This window comes from Plectrocnemia conspersa, unplaced genomic scaffold (assembly GCF_051122295.1).
Source record: "Plectrocnemia conspersa isolate PC_06_02 unplaced genomic scaffold, ASM5112229v1 ptg000008l, whole genome shotgun sequence".
NCBI classification, from domain to species: domain Eukaryota; kingdom Metazoa; phylum Arthropoda; class Insecta; order Trichoptera; family Polycentropodidae; genus Plectrocnemia; species Plectrocnemia conspersa.
In genome coordinates this window covers 12,492,860-12,507,677 of record NW_028277172.1, presented here as the reverse complement: position 1 = coordinate 12,507,677, position 14,818 = coordinate 12,492,860, and the positions used below count along the sequence as shown (strand labels likewise).

Sequence of the window (14,818 nt, the reverse complement as noted above, 5' to 3'; positions counted from 1 at the left end):
CTTTTGTCTCAATTAACATAAACCTAAGTACAAGACAATGATATCAAACCAAACAATTAGAGAGCGTTTTCGCCGCTTGTGCTGAGTTTTAAGCCGGCACAAGTTTGAAATATCGCTGATTATAGCCGAGTAATGAATTAGGCTCTTAAATCAAGCGCCTCCTTGCGGCGTGTTTCGGCGCCGATGCAATAACGCGGCGCAATTCCTGACTGCACCACGTGTAAGCGCCGCCACTGCTACTCCACAGGCAATAAGTGTCGAGATAAGTCGCCATTTTGCACACGCGCGGATTGCGACGTAAATTTCGCGAACAATCGCGTGTGGTATCGCCTGAGAGCGAGCGTCGCGCGCCGCCACTGAGCGAATCTCGCGCGCCTTGCATAGAGTACTACTTCCCAAATATTTAAAGCGGGACATGTTTATAGACAGAAGCGTTCAGAAGTCCAGATTTACAATCTGAACGAATTCTAGTTATATTACAATTTTCTCAAACAATGAGACTCCTATGTTTAATTGTCTCAATAAGCCTATAAAGCTGTTTTCTGGAATAAACAAATTATAAAAAAAGTGAAGATTAATGCGATTAAAATTAAGTTCTAACATTACAAATCATGATATTTAGAATATAGTAGCTTCTCAAACTACTATACCTAATAATTGAATTTCGAAGCGCAGCTGCAACATAATTTCACCGACTCGAAAATCGCGGATTATAAATGACACTAAAATAAAAAGGTATCGACCGCAATGTCATGCACTTGAAACAAATTTCACGGACAGATGTAAAGAGCATTATCTTAAGCTACTCACGGATCAGTTTATTAAAATAAAAATATTTAGTAGAGCTTGATAATCTTACTTGAAATTGGCAAACAAATATAATTCGGCGTAAAATATTTTATTCCATTGATAAATTTTGAAAGACATTTTCTTAACAGTCTGTGCCGAACGTTCAGCACATACTGTTAAAAAAAGCGCCCTATTGTTTCGAAAACATCAAACATAAAACGATATGTGATTCTCAATTGATATTTTACGTAGTCCATTAGACGTTTTTATGAAAAAAAAATATATAAAAGCGGTAAAGTTTATTTCTTCTTTTGAATGCTAACAATATTCTGTATATAACATAATATTATGCGTCAGAAAAGGTGACAGATATTTCATAATCAGATCTCGACAAGCATTAAATGTAATTTTAAAAAAGACAGACCTGAAAGATAGACACTTTCAAATTAATATCGGAGAAGTAATGTACTAAATATCATAAGGTGTGGCTCAGGTCAATATTTTTAAACCGAATAAATGGCGAATTAGAGCTAATGAAACTAAATCAATCCATGTTATATTTACGCTAAAGAAAAGATATTTGTCTTTACGGAAAATATTACGAGAGAACTCCGCAGAATATCTTGAAATCTCGACAGAAGACTGACCTAGAAAATAATATTTGCAACAAAAGTATACATCTGAGACTTTAACTTTGAAGGCTGTACCGACTTAGAGAACCAAATTCATGCATATAATTGTAAAACAAAATGCTAATACATATTTCTATCATAAAACCAGTTAAGATTTAAAGTGTGACTTAAATACGAGATCTTATGTCGAGGTTTTTGAGAGATTCCATAATAAATTATTCAGATTGATGACCAATGCTCCTTGATTTGTACTTAATAATTACATTTTAAATGACTTTAACTTTGTCAGTAAAAAAATATTCAATTAAAAATATAAACAATACTGGCAAGTAATCTGCTAAAATATATTAGCTTAAGCATATATGCTAAAACTAACTAGTAGTAGATTTTTTTAACATAAGCAATATCATGACTACTAACAAAAGTACTAAACACTATCTTATAATTAGATAATATAATAATATAGAGCTAAAATGACAATTTAAATAATTAAGCACACTATAATTGTATGTAAATTATTTAAAGGCAACCTCCAGTGAAAAACTTTTTATATGTTATTTAATTTTTTTCTTTCCCAAGTGCCTAGTGGCTGGAAAAAATAAAAATATAAAGAAATTTATTTATTACAATAATTGCTTAATGTCTAAATAGACAGATTGTTTTTTAATAATAAAAAAGGCAGAGAATGAGATGGGTATAAGCACCTAAAATACTAAATATTTAAGTCAGCAAAATTCTGTTAAACATTCATTCGATAACTATGAATACGTATAAGTAAGAATCAAGAAAATCGACATTTTTATCTAGAAAACCTAAGTAGTGTACGGAATTCTATGATATCACACTAAAAACTTTACGAAGAATAGGACAAACCACATACACTTCTGTAAAAACAACGGGCAAAGAAAACTCGGAAGATGTAAGCTGTTGTGGTGGGAAATGCTTTTGAAATTCCAACTAAAGAAAAGCTAGCTATTGGATATAGTATTAAAGTATCATTGACAAAGCATGATGAGGGCGTTTGCTGTAAAAACTGAGGTATATATGTAAGGACCACTTGATAATCATAAAAAAAACTGTCACAAATACGTGTTTATGCATAACAAATTAAAATTTAAGTGTGCATTTTTTATATCTGACGTACATAATGATCAGAGATTGAGACGAATTGTATAAATGCATCCCTAAATGAACTAAGGACTCCCGAGAGTTACTGATTCGCGTTGACTGAGGCTTACGTAGTTTAAGGAGTCCACCGCTTCCCACTTCACGTCAACCCTGGTCCAGCTGTAACTCGATTAACCCAGAGATGACTAGATTTAACGAAACATAGATAAGGCTGCACATTACGTATCTATGAGTGATTACACAAATTGTACGGTATTTAAATTGTTGCAAATTTAACAATAATTAATATTACTTATTATTAATTAAATATGCCAATGATGATATGTTGAGTGTACAGGAACGGCAGCTACGAAATATACATAGTATATTTTCCAGTTTCCAAACATATATCGCAGAATGAATAATATTCGCTAATAATGTCAAAAGGCGAAACAAAAGTAAAAGATCTCACCTAACATGGGCGTATTAAATGAAAAGACTAAACAATTATATTTTAACGAGATACTCTTGATTGTGTTGTTATGTATAATACTTGTAATGCGGTATTTTAAATATGGTAAAACCCTAATGAGCTTTCATTAAACCTTATACTACTTAATATTAATACTTCAAGTTTGTGGCTGAAACACGCTAATTTCTCACATATGTTCCTTGTAATAAAATTTTCATTTAGTAGTAGCTTTTTAAAGTAAAAGTATGAATATGCGTACCCAGAAAAATGTAATATGCAAAAACATAAAGATATTCCTACAACAAATTTTATTATAAATATTTTTCATATATTCTACGAAAATATATAGAGCTTTTATTTATAAACAAGTTAATATTAGGTATTGAAAATTTTATAAAAAATGAGATATTATAGCTCATGTAGAATATCCTATATGTAATGAAACAAAAAAAATAGCTTGTAAAGTTTAAAGTATTTTAGGTTTAATCTTTTTAGAACCAAAACCCATAGAAATAGATTCGCTTTGCACCTATTCGTTTATTATGAATATCATATGTGAATGTTTTTTTTATAATTCATGACAAAAATAGTTAAAAGATCGTAAAAAACAGAAAAAAATTAGAATGATAGAACAAATAAACTTATAAAAAAGTAAGACACTATAAATATACATATATATAAACTTGCAATAAACCAATATATACCTGCATTATATTTTGTACAGTATGACATTGTATGATCGATGTAATTTCATGCATTTGAATTACGAGTTAAATTTTATGACGTATTATATAAAAACAAATATACATTCGTTACAATGCAAGTCGAGGTTATCAATTTTTGCGTTTAAACACTTGAGTTATTTATGGCATATTCTCTTTGGAAAGAGACATATAAAAGTGAATTTGAAACTAAGTTTTTTAAATAATTAACCCCATTAGAGGATACGCGTTTTATTTATAGCATGAAAAGAACGATGTTAAAAGGAAAGTTTTTAAAATCTTTCTCGTTTAAACTTGTGATTAAAATTTATACAATACACCTCAGATTTATTATATTACATATATTAACCTAGATTAAACATTATATTGTATTAAATTAATAATGTACATTTATGTCAAATATTTGAGAGAGGCATAATTTTTCAATTTATTTTAAATTCATATATTCATAACAGTTGATAATATTTACATTTTTTTTCTCACTCCCATCGTTTCAGGCGTCAAGTCTTTTATGAGAACGGACGTTTTATTACGATGGCGTTTTTTCTCGTTTATTCTTTCTTGCTTCCTTTGTGTCTTGTATTATATAACATTATATTACGTATTTCGGTTTAGTATATATCCATTTTTAAATTAGATTTTGTGGTCCGGATGATAATTTATCATTTCGGAACGTCTAGTTCGGCGAGTGTATGCAGAAGAAAACAATTTGCAAGATTGAACGAAACTTGATAACGCTTTAAATCTGGTTACTTATGACTTATTGCATTATTCATGAAAATATCTGGTAGCCTCGCGGTAAATGGCTGCCAACATGCGACCGCATGCCGGCTCTTGAGAATCGCTGCCGTAAGCGGTGCGATTTCGGACAGTGATATCCAACCGTCGGACGGCGAGCGGCTATTTCAGACACTTCAACTTTTTCAGACCTTCCGTCGACACCGAGTGTGGAATCCACGTGATTCCAAGTAACAGAAATAACGAAGATTCTATATAACGCTACGCGAAATGAGCAAAAAGCTATAAATTCAATATAATGGTTTATAAAAAAGAGAATTAAATATTAATCTGAAGTTTTTCAAGATTATATGAAAACCCAAATCTAATATTTTTTTAATTTAAGGAATGCAATATTTACCAAAAATCTGAAAAATCAATGTTGATGACGACTATATGTTTGTATATCTCTCCATATTCATCACATATACTATATTTTAAACAAGCTTAATAACATCTAAATTTCAGTGAATAAACTTTTTGTTCCTATTGTTCTGCTTTCATAATGCGAGGGCCGATATATTTGGCCACAAAAAATACTTTTTGCTTGGAAAGGATGCGCGATAGAGAATACGTTCTACGTCTAGAAGTTTACTTTTAAGGCTTAACCACATTGTTGTAAGTGTGTCCAAGACATGATGCAATTGCCCCACTAACATCTTCATCTACAATTCGTCAAAGCTGTCTCAAATCAGCAATATAAATGATGCAACAATTGGCAACACCATCACAGACAGCCAAAGCCAGAAAGACAAACAAAAGAAGGCGCTTCCAAGACTTATCTCTGATAAGTCACAGTAATAAACTCATCAGTGGATCATCCAGCATCATCATAAGATCATGACAGATCACAGCCAACAACTTCAACTCGACACTCCAGCAAAGACTTTCAAGACCAGTTATTTCGGATGCACCACGGGATACTAGCTACGTTTTTATATAATATATGCATTATTTAATATATGAGTAATAAAATAGACTGTTACCAGCTTTTCCTAATCACACTTCTTTGCCCTAAAAACCTGAAACTAGCAATCTTGGTAAACTTTTTAGACCATATGTATACCTTTATGGACATCTTTATTTACTACAGTAGTAATACTTTCTTTGTTGACATAATCTTTAAGGCTCGTTCTACTTTATTTTTCTTCTTAACAAGCTCACCTAAAATAAGCCTGTAAATTCTGAGAGGACTTTATATGCTAATATAAATACTGTTCTTTATGAATTACCGGCGTCATTTATGAATTAAAAATTCACAACTTTGCAGAAGTATATTTAGCAAACGATTGAAGCAACTAAATTAGCATTAACGCTTTTTTAATATTATTTAAATGTGCATTGGCGTTAACATGGCCAATCTTATTCTCATGTGCTACGTGTTAGCATTAGTTTTAAACTATCAGGTCTTGCGGACATATTTACAGATAAATATATAATAATGGATTTAATATTATATAATTGTAATGTAAATTTCTTATACTTGTTGTTAATGAACATAAATTTATTTTTAAATATTTTTTATACACTTCCTTTGACAAAGCTGACAAGGAGGCACTCAGACAATTTTCACAAACTCTTGAATATAATTTTAAATATTATTTTTCATTACTTTGACCTTTTAAAACTCGCTTCAATCAAATGCCGCCACACTAATTGGATTTGACAGTGGTAATAGTGGCTTAGTAAAAAATATGCTTAGAACTATTAAATGATAAATTTTATAAGTCAAGGCATAGTAATTGAATCACTGGTTGGCTACTTAATGTTTCCTACTGCTTATTAAACGCCAATCAACATCGGTGGAAAGGGTACTATCGTATTATGCTGCCAGTGTGGTTAGTGCACAGCATTACTGCTGATATCAGGGTGACGTGCTTCAGAATAAACTACAATAGTTAAATGCAGGTGAAGTCTGTGGATGCAGTAACGCGATATGTCACATGTTGTATCTAACGATGGCATATCAAAACATGGTCACGAACATAGTGTGTGTTGGGACGACGAGCCCATCATGTAGATTATAGACATAGTAGACAGGGGTTCCCTGTGTCATACGGCTTGTAAAAATATGATCAGCCAACTTTGTCGGAAACATGAGCAAATTTTCCACTAAACTAATGGGATGTAAAACGATATTGTCGCCGGTGGTTAGTTAGTCGGCTAGTGACGATGTCGTGTGAAGAAAATTGAATGGGGTTTTGATGCCATGCAAAGTCTTTTTATGTGACGCTAAATCATCGAAAAACTTTTGACGCATGACATCTCTGCGTAAGGGAGAGTATGTATATATTTTAATTAGTATCAAACATATTGATTATTTTATATATTTGTTACATATAAAAATGAAATTCATACATTTACAATTCAAAAATATTACTGTAATTTTAAATTTTTAAGACCTACTAAAAATGTGTTTGTATTAAATAAAAATAGGTTAGAATAACATTTGTGTATACAATGAAATCTCACTATATTTACAGACAACGTACATTTTGAAAAACGCGTCTATAATACACGAGTGAAATCTTTTTTAATTTATGAACGAATATTTTTCTTCGGTTGGCTGGTTTTGGCTCGTTTATTATACTAGGTTCGCGTTGTTTAAATTTGTATAAATGACTAATGGTGTTGAACTGTACTTTTGGAAGGTCAATGCCTTTATTAAAAAATATAATAATTGCAATTAATTTAATTATTAATATTTATTATAATAATAAAATTAATTTATAGCATGTATTTAGTTGGTTATATTTTTAGATCAATAATAATTTAATGTTATAGGTAGATACATAACATATATATTTTTTTGACATATACATATATTTTACTAACATTTATGTTTGGGTACGGACACACAAAATATGCTTAAAGAGTGTCCTATAATAGTTGTAACCCTCTAGAACTTCCTATGTTTTTTTTTAATTTTGAAGTAAATATTTTTTTTAATTGCTCTTTCATCTTTATTAAAAAAAAGCAAATAGTAATTAAAGTCACACTCTAATCGTGGCCTAGCATGCAAATGTCGCTTGGAGCGTTTCAAGAGCGCAGTGCAGGCCTATGCGCGCAAACCGAGCCGCGTGAAATTTATGCTAAACCCGCTAATTATGCTAATATTTAATATCGGTCAACACGCGATGCACTGACGCACTCCAATTAAGACTTGTCGCAATAACCGATGTCGCTGTATCGACATGCGATGGTCGGTGCTACGAATTCAATAGAATCAACGCTTTTGTACCTATCATCGCCGTCTTCGCGTGTCTTGAGCTTCGCATGTGCAAAACTCGAAATGCCGGCGGAATTTGAATGGCATTCCCAATATTTCCTAAATACCGCATTAGCATAGAGCATTTGATATTTTTGGATAAGCGCCATATTTTCGTTACGAAAATCACATACATTATATTGTGTATCCGTACTCAAAGATTATTCGAAATGAAAACAATAAAAAAACACTTAAAATAATATATGCATGTCACACGAAAGTTTTATTGCAATAATTTTTGAATATATAAAATGTCTGTTTCTGAGCAATTTGATCGTAAAAATGAAATTCTGTAATAAATTTATTGATATAACCTTGATCATAATCACTAAAAATTAAACTAAAAATATTTTACTAATTAATCATCTGTTTAACAGAAATTTGTATTTGTGTTGTATAAGTGCATGCGAAACTATTTTTATGTGATGCATTCTGGGTGCCAAAAAAATCTAAAAACAAACGAAAAATCACCTGTTTAAACATCTTAGAAGTAACTAATATCTACTGGGTCCAACGGTTCTTAGCGACACATTTCAATTATGATAATGGTAGTTTTTTCGAGAGTGACCATATCATTAAAATCTAGATCTGTAAAACCATTTGTTTAGATTTTCGAAGTTCCGTCGATCTCTAATTCTTTCTTGTTTTAATTTTAATTGAATTAAATGTAATTTATAAAACGATTTATGTGATTTATATCACATCTTCTAATCCTCTACACATAAAATAACACGATTATTTTATTTTTTTCAATCTTTTTTTTTTATTAGAATATTATTTTAAAGGCACAATTATACTGAAAATTCATCGTTTATATAATATTATTAGTATATTTTTAATTTTTAATTTGCCCTGATGTTTGTTTTATTATAATATATAATATTAAAAGTAAAAAGTAATTTTTTTAACAAAAAAGAATACCAACACATAAAATATTTAGACATATTTAAAATACATTTACAAACCAGATATTGATGTATTGATAAAAATAGGCTCAATGTTAACATTAAAAATAATTTGTTTTTATTTGTTGTTTAAAAAGTAAATTTGTAATCGATCCATTTGGTATATTGTAGTAGATTAAAGTTAAAGTACGGCCCTTGACAATTTTTTGTCGGGTGATTCAACCCAGAAGATCCAAAAGGTTGGATACTCTTGTACTAAATAAGTATGTATAAAAGTAAATAAATTATAAATAAAAACGAAACCTGATTTTAACAAAATTAATATATCGACGTCCATACAGCTCTAAATATTTATTTAGTAATAATGATAATAGTAATAGACTTAAGATATCTTATCTTATTTTTATATTTAGACATTTAACAATGTATATAAAAAAACTAGATATCTAGTCACTTTACGATGTATTATATATAAAATGAAGTTTAACCGACAATTAGATTTTTAAAATACTATTATACAAAAAAAAAATTAAGAACTTGTTAATACGGTCGCGATTAAGTCATTTATATGTATATTTATTAAAAAAAATACTAACATACTATAATATTAATCATACATATGTAAAACTTTTAATTTTATTTATAGCTTTTAGTTTAATTTAACAAATATTTTAAAAAGCACAAATACATACATAATACAACGAATAACATTTTCGATATACATATGAAAGATTTTAAAAGAACATTTTTTTACATTGAAATAATTAAATATTATAAAAAAAATTAAGTTTAAGACATTGTTTATAAAAAAAAAATATTCTAAATTTATTTAAAAGAATTATATTATTTTTAACTTTGTTTCGATTTTACAACCAAAATAAATGTAATTCGTTTTTAATTTTTTCATTTATAATTAATTCGATTGCTTATTAAATAAGTACAAAATTACACTTCCTAAATATTTTGTTAGTAATAAATAAATAGTTTGAGAAAAAAAATGTACACAAAAAACCATTATATTAAATAAATTGTTTTTTAGACAATTTTAGAATGTAATATTTATAAAAATATTTAGAGTTTTAAGAAAAATAAAAAAGTGCGATGGCCGGGAATCGAACCCGGATCAACTGCTTGGAAGGCAACTATGCTGACCATTACACCACCATCGCCGTTATGCTTCTCACCCAAATAATAAACCTCGTCATTTTCCCATATTAAGTTAAACGAAAAATTATGTGATGAAAATAATATATATTTTCCAGTTACTTATTTTATTATTTTGTAATTATTATTCTGTTTTTTGGCTACAAATTATAAAATAGGGTGCGATGGCCGGGAATCGAACCCGGATCAACTGCTTGGAAGGCAACTATGCTGACCATTACACCACCATCGCCGTTGCGCTTTTCTCCCAAATAATAAGCCTCGTCATTTTATCATATCAAGTTGAACGAAAAAATATATAATGAAAATAATATATATTTACCTGTTAATTATTTCAATATTTCGTAATTATTATTCTATTGTTTGACTACAAATTATAAAAAAGGGTGCGATGGCCGGGAATCGAACCCGGATCAACTGCTTGGAAGGCAACTATGCTGACCATTACACCACCATCGCGGTGTTTTATCAGTGAAAGTAAATCAACACTTATCTAGAAAAATATTCATTTTAAACACAAATTTCTGGGTCAATAGTGAAACCAACTAACTATAAAATAACATTTATACAAGACTACGATTCACTGAGTAAACTCTGGTGGATTGGACGCAAAAGTGAAAGGTGTGACGTTTGCCAAAGATCAATATTAAATCTAAGCGATACATCCTGTTGTTTATATTTTGCAAGCAAAATCACTCAGTTCCATTAATGATAGAATGTTATTATTTTAATATAAAAAGGGCTTTGGTCCGCTTTATGAATAGCCGAGCAAATATTATATATTGAACTATGAATAAATAACTCAATAATGGTTTTTGGTACACATTTAATGTTCCATAATATAAATGTAAATTTCGGCCACAAATCGGGCGTGTAAAACTGTTTCGATTTATATGCATGAAACATATAAAAATCGTTTATATTATACGAATTCAGCGTATGATAAATTTGTGTTTATAAATAGAATGAACGTCTAAACGTATATATGTATATATATTTATATATAGGTCACACGCTTCGTTATAATCGAAATTGATTGTTAGAAACATCTGTCATAATAATGGATTCAATGAACCATGATAGTAGTATCTTAGAAATTGTAACCATTTATTATATCTTTATTACTCATTTAAAAACAATTAATTAAATACTTTCAATATACGTATATCTATTATAACTACACATTGTAAATGTAATTAAAATTTCTTTTTTATAAAAAATTATGACAAATAGCAAATTTCACAGATTTTTTTCTAGCAAAACAAATTTTTTAAACCTTTATTTTTTGCTGTAGTTTTTATAATACTGGCTCTTAAACTTTATTAAATATATGTATTTCATTATTTTCTTTTAATTATTATTGTTCAAATAACGTCGCGCCTAGAACCGTTATCATATTTATTCAGTTATATTTACTTACTATAGAGTAAATTGAAATAAAAACAGTATATTGTTATTCATTAAATAGTTATCTTTTTGCGATTTTTCAGTTAAACGCTGTCTTGTTAAGTATATATTATTTGTTTAAGAATTGTGGTCTTAAAATAAAATAGTTTCGTATCTCAGTCTGTGATTCAGTAGTTTACGCATTTAATTTTGTTTAACTCTTTAATAAAATAGTGCCGTAAATAAATAAAGACAATTCTGCTAAATCATAAAATACTAAAATAAACTTTTTTTTATATTTTAAATTTAGTGTGTGAATTTATTAATACATAAAAAAAAAGTTTTCGTTTTAAATTCCATTTAATATGTTCTTGATCATATTATTTTTAATAAAATTAAAGTACAATACAATCTTAACCTCAACCAGTGAACTCATAAAAACAATTAAACCCATTAAAGTAATAGACAATTACAGAAACGAACTTTGTTCTTCTATTAGTGAATAATTTTTATATAAGTTTAATAAAATGCATCTTAAAATTGCCTGAATTTGAAGTGATACATATATAAAAAACAGTTTTTTATAAGCATAGTTAAATATGTTTTATATGTACATAAACTTTAAAATACGAACACAATTGTGACACCTTATCCATTATGAATAATATTAATTGTTGTCCACAAATAATTCTAAAAGAGAATATCATATTCATGGTTTGGGAGATGAAGTAGAGATTATTTTCAAGTTTTCTTAGTATTTGGTGGTTTAATTAATTTTGGAAATATTAAAAATTAAAAAAACCCAAGTTTATCTATAATATATATATTTTATTTTTATGATGAGTATAAATAAAATATGGTTTTCAATAATTATTGCATCGGTATATTGTTGAATTTCTTTTAATAATTACATTAAGTTAAAAACTCTTGACCTGAAAGACTTCAGTTCAAATCCCATATGAATCTTAATGTTTTTCAATTTGTATCGTATCCGGGAGATCGGAATTAGTGAGTATTTTACAATTATAATTTTAATTATCACAGATAAAGTTTTCTCATGTTATGGTGATGATTAATTTAAATCGAGGTAATAAACAAATTCTCTAATAAGTAACTACTTCAGCTTAAGGGTATTAAAATTAAATAAATGTTTGGTATGTTGCTATTTGACAATTGAGAATTAAAGATTTTTATTATATTTAATGTAAGTTTTATTTGCTACTTAAATCAAATAGTTAGTTATATTTTGACCGAATATTTATATTTTAACAGAGAACGATAATAATACAACATGGCTTTGTAAGAATCTAATTAAAATATTTTTATAAATAGATCACAAATAATTATTACCATAGTTTGTAGCGAATTGTTAGTCTTAATCGTAGTTTTACTTACGTTGGTTAAAAATTTACTAATTGTTAACTATAATATTACTGACTGTTTCATGTAAAATTTACTTACCATTTATTTATCACTCTCAAATTACATTAGTATCGAATTTATTATTTAAGAAATACGTATTTTTATTACATTTGAAACGTAATTAACACAATATTTGTATATATGGTCTAAGAAACAAGGGGTTCTAGTAAATAATACAACATTTATAGATAAAATGCCACATGTTATAATTAACTATAAAAATAATATTTTTGAATATAAATCTAAAATATTATCCGTAAATATATACAATTATACTGTCATTGTAGTATATTATTTATCTACGTGTTCTGAAACATTACAGGCAATAGTCTAATTTATCAAAGCGTGGTGTCAAAACAATACTTTTAAATATTAATTTGGATTAGCGTATTTTTATGCCTCATCAAATCTGCTGTTTAAAATCTAGTATAGAAATTGGCTTTAATAAAACAGTCTTCTTTACAAATAATATTTAATAAGGCACGATTATTTTGAAAACAGATAATCTGATAAATAGGTTTAAAGCTGCTATTAGTAAAAAATTTAATCTCTTAAGGTTATAGTTAAAAAAAAAATTAAAAATATAGTTGCGGGGACTTATTTATTCATTATAGCTAAAACTAAGTGTAATTCAAGTAAAACTGACATGACGGTGGCGTATGCAAACATTTTCGGGAAAACAATAAATAACAAGTAACTGTATAAACTTCAATAAATACTGCTTGAGCGGCAAAATCTGTGTCTAATTGCCATCTTTAGTCCCCCATGAAGTAAAAAAATACATATATCATATAATGCTACAAGAAAAAAAGGTCTATTTGTTGTTACTACATATAATACATTATTAAATAAAAGCCAGGTTGTATTACTTGCGGTTCTAATATTTTTCCCAACCAGCTATAAATATTATTTTTATGCATTCAACTTTCAACTCATGTAAAAGATATTAAGGGCCCGTCGATATATCTTCGAGTTGTCTTCCCCGGCGTCGTTACGCTCGGCGATAAAGACGCGAACGACAGACGCACGGGGAACAGGTAATTGATATCGTTGCAAAATGTGTCCTGGGATTTCGCCTGTCAAAAACTTTATTTATGCGTGCCAAAACACCAATAAGGACCAAATTCGAGCGTTTGCGAGGAGCGCCACGTGCCTGTCGAAAAAGGCACATTTTACGGTTTTATTTGCAGTATATATTTGGATAGTGAAGACATGTTTAAACTATTTTATATAAATCATATTAAATTCTTAAAAAATCAGTTTAACTGTCAATTTAATTTAATTCATAAAATAATTATTTAGCTGCCCAAAAAATAAGGACATTTAATTGTCATCCACAATGCACATTTTTTTAAATTTTACTAATAAATTGGTATATTATCCTAATAAAATTTTAAGATTTTTTTGACTTGGCTAAAATATACATAGTCTTACCAATTCATAAAAAATACCGTTAATCAATTTTATGGACAAGGTTATAATCTATTTAATATTAACACTTGTTCAAACATACATGTTTTATATTGCTATATTTCGTATATCTTAAATGCAGTTTTATGTTATACTTTGTCGTGTATAACAGTCTATGTTATTTTAAATTATTAATAAAACTTACTTAATAAAAAAAAATGTAATATGTCTTTTAACTTTCAAATATGTTTTGCATGGTGTTTTTCTACACATTTCTTAGAATATGTTTTTTTTATAAAACGTTTATTTCAATACCATAAAATTTTATACAATACATAATACCATTTAATAACCATTCTTATATTTTTATAATTTTCTTATTAACTTCAATATGATGAATATGTATATGTATAAAATAAAGAATAAGTGGTTACAGTTGCAAATTTAAGAACATTTAGTGCACATCTTAAACCATTGAAGTGGGAACTTCAGCCTCTAAAACAATATATGATTTGGCATTTTGTGCTTACATTATATTTAAAAATTATTTTTATCGTAGTCTCTGATATATGAGATTTTTAGGTTAGTGTGATTTTTTCAGTATTTCCTGTCATAAAAATGCCAATGTTCTTTTATATAGTGCTTTAAAATTATTATAATAATATGTATTCCAAATTTTATTGTATATATATTTTGAATTATTACTAGTGTTACTCCACACCAAAAAAGCATATATTAAAATAGATCTAAATATCGGTTTGACT

At 28.2% G+C, this 14,818-nt stretch overlaps 1 protein-coding gene and 3 non-coding genes across 4 annotated transcripts in view; 1 reads left to right on the top strand and 3 right to left on the bottom strand.

Moving 5' to 3' along the window:
* LOC148233025 (neural cell adhesion molecule 1-like) overlaps positions 1–14,818 on the top strand; it is a 602,564-nt gene that overhangs the window by 293,658 nt on the left and 294,088 nt on the right. The window lies entirely within an intron of this gene.
* On the bottom strand, positions 9,770–9,841 carry TRNAG-UCC (transfer RNA glycine (anticodon UCC)). Its single transcript has one exon. It is a non-coding gene; the product is annotated as a tRNA-Gly (tRNA).
* Positions 9,997–10,068, bottom strand: TRNAG-UCC (transfer RNA glycine (anticodon UCC)). The gene has a single exon. It is a non-coding gene; the product is annotated as a tRNA-Gly (tRNA).
* Positions 10,224–10,295, bottom strand: TRNAG-UCC (transfer RNA glycine (anticodon UCC)). The gene has a single exon. It is a non-coding gene; the product is annotated as a tRNA-Gly (tRNA).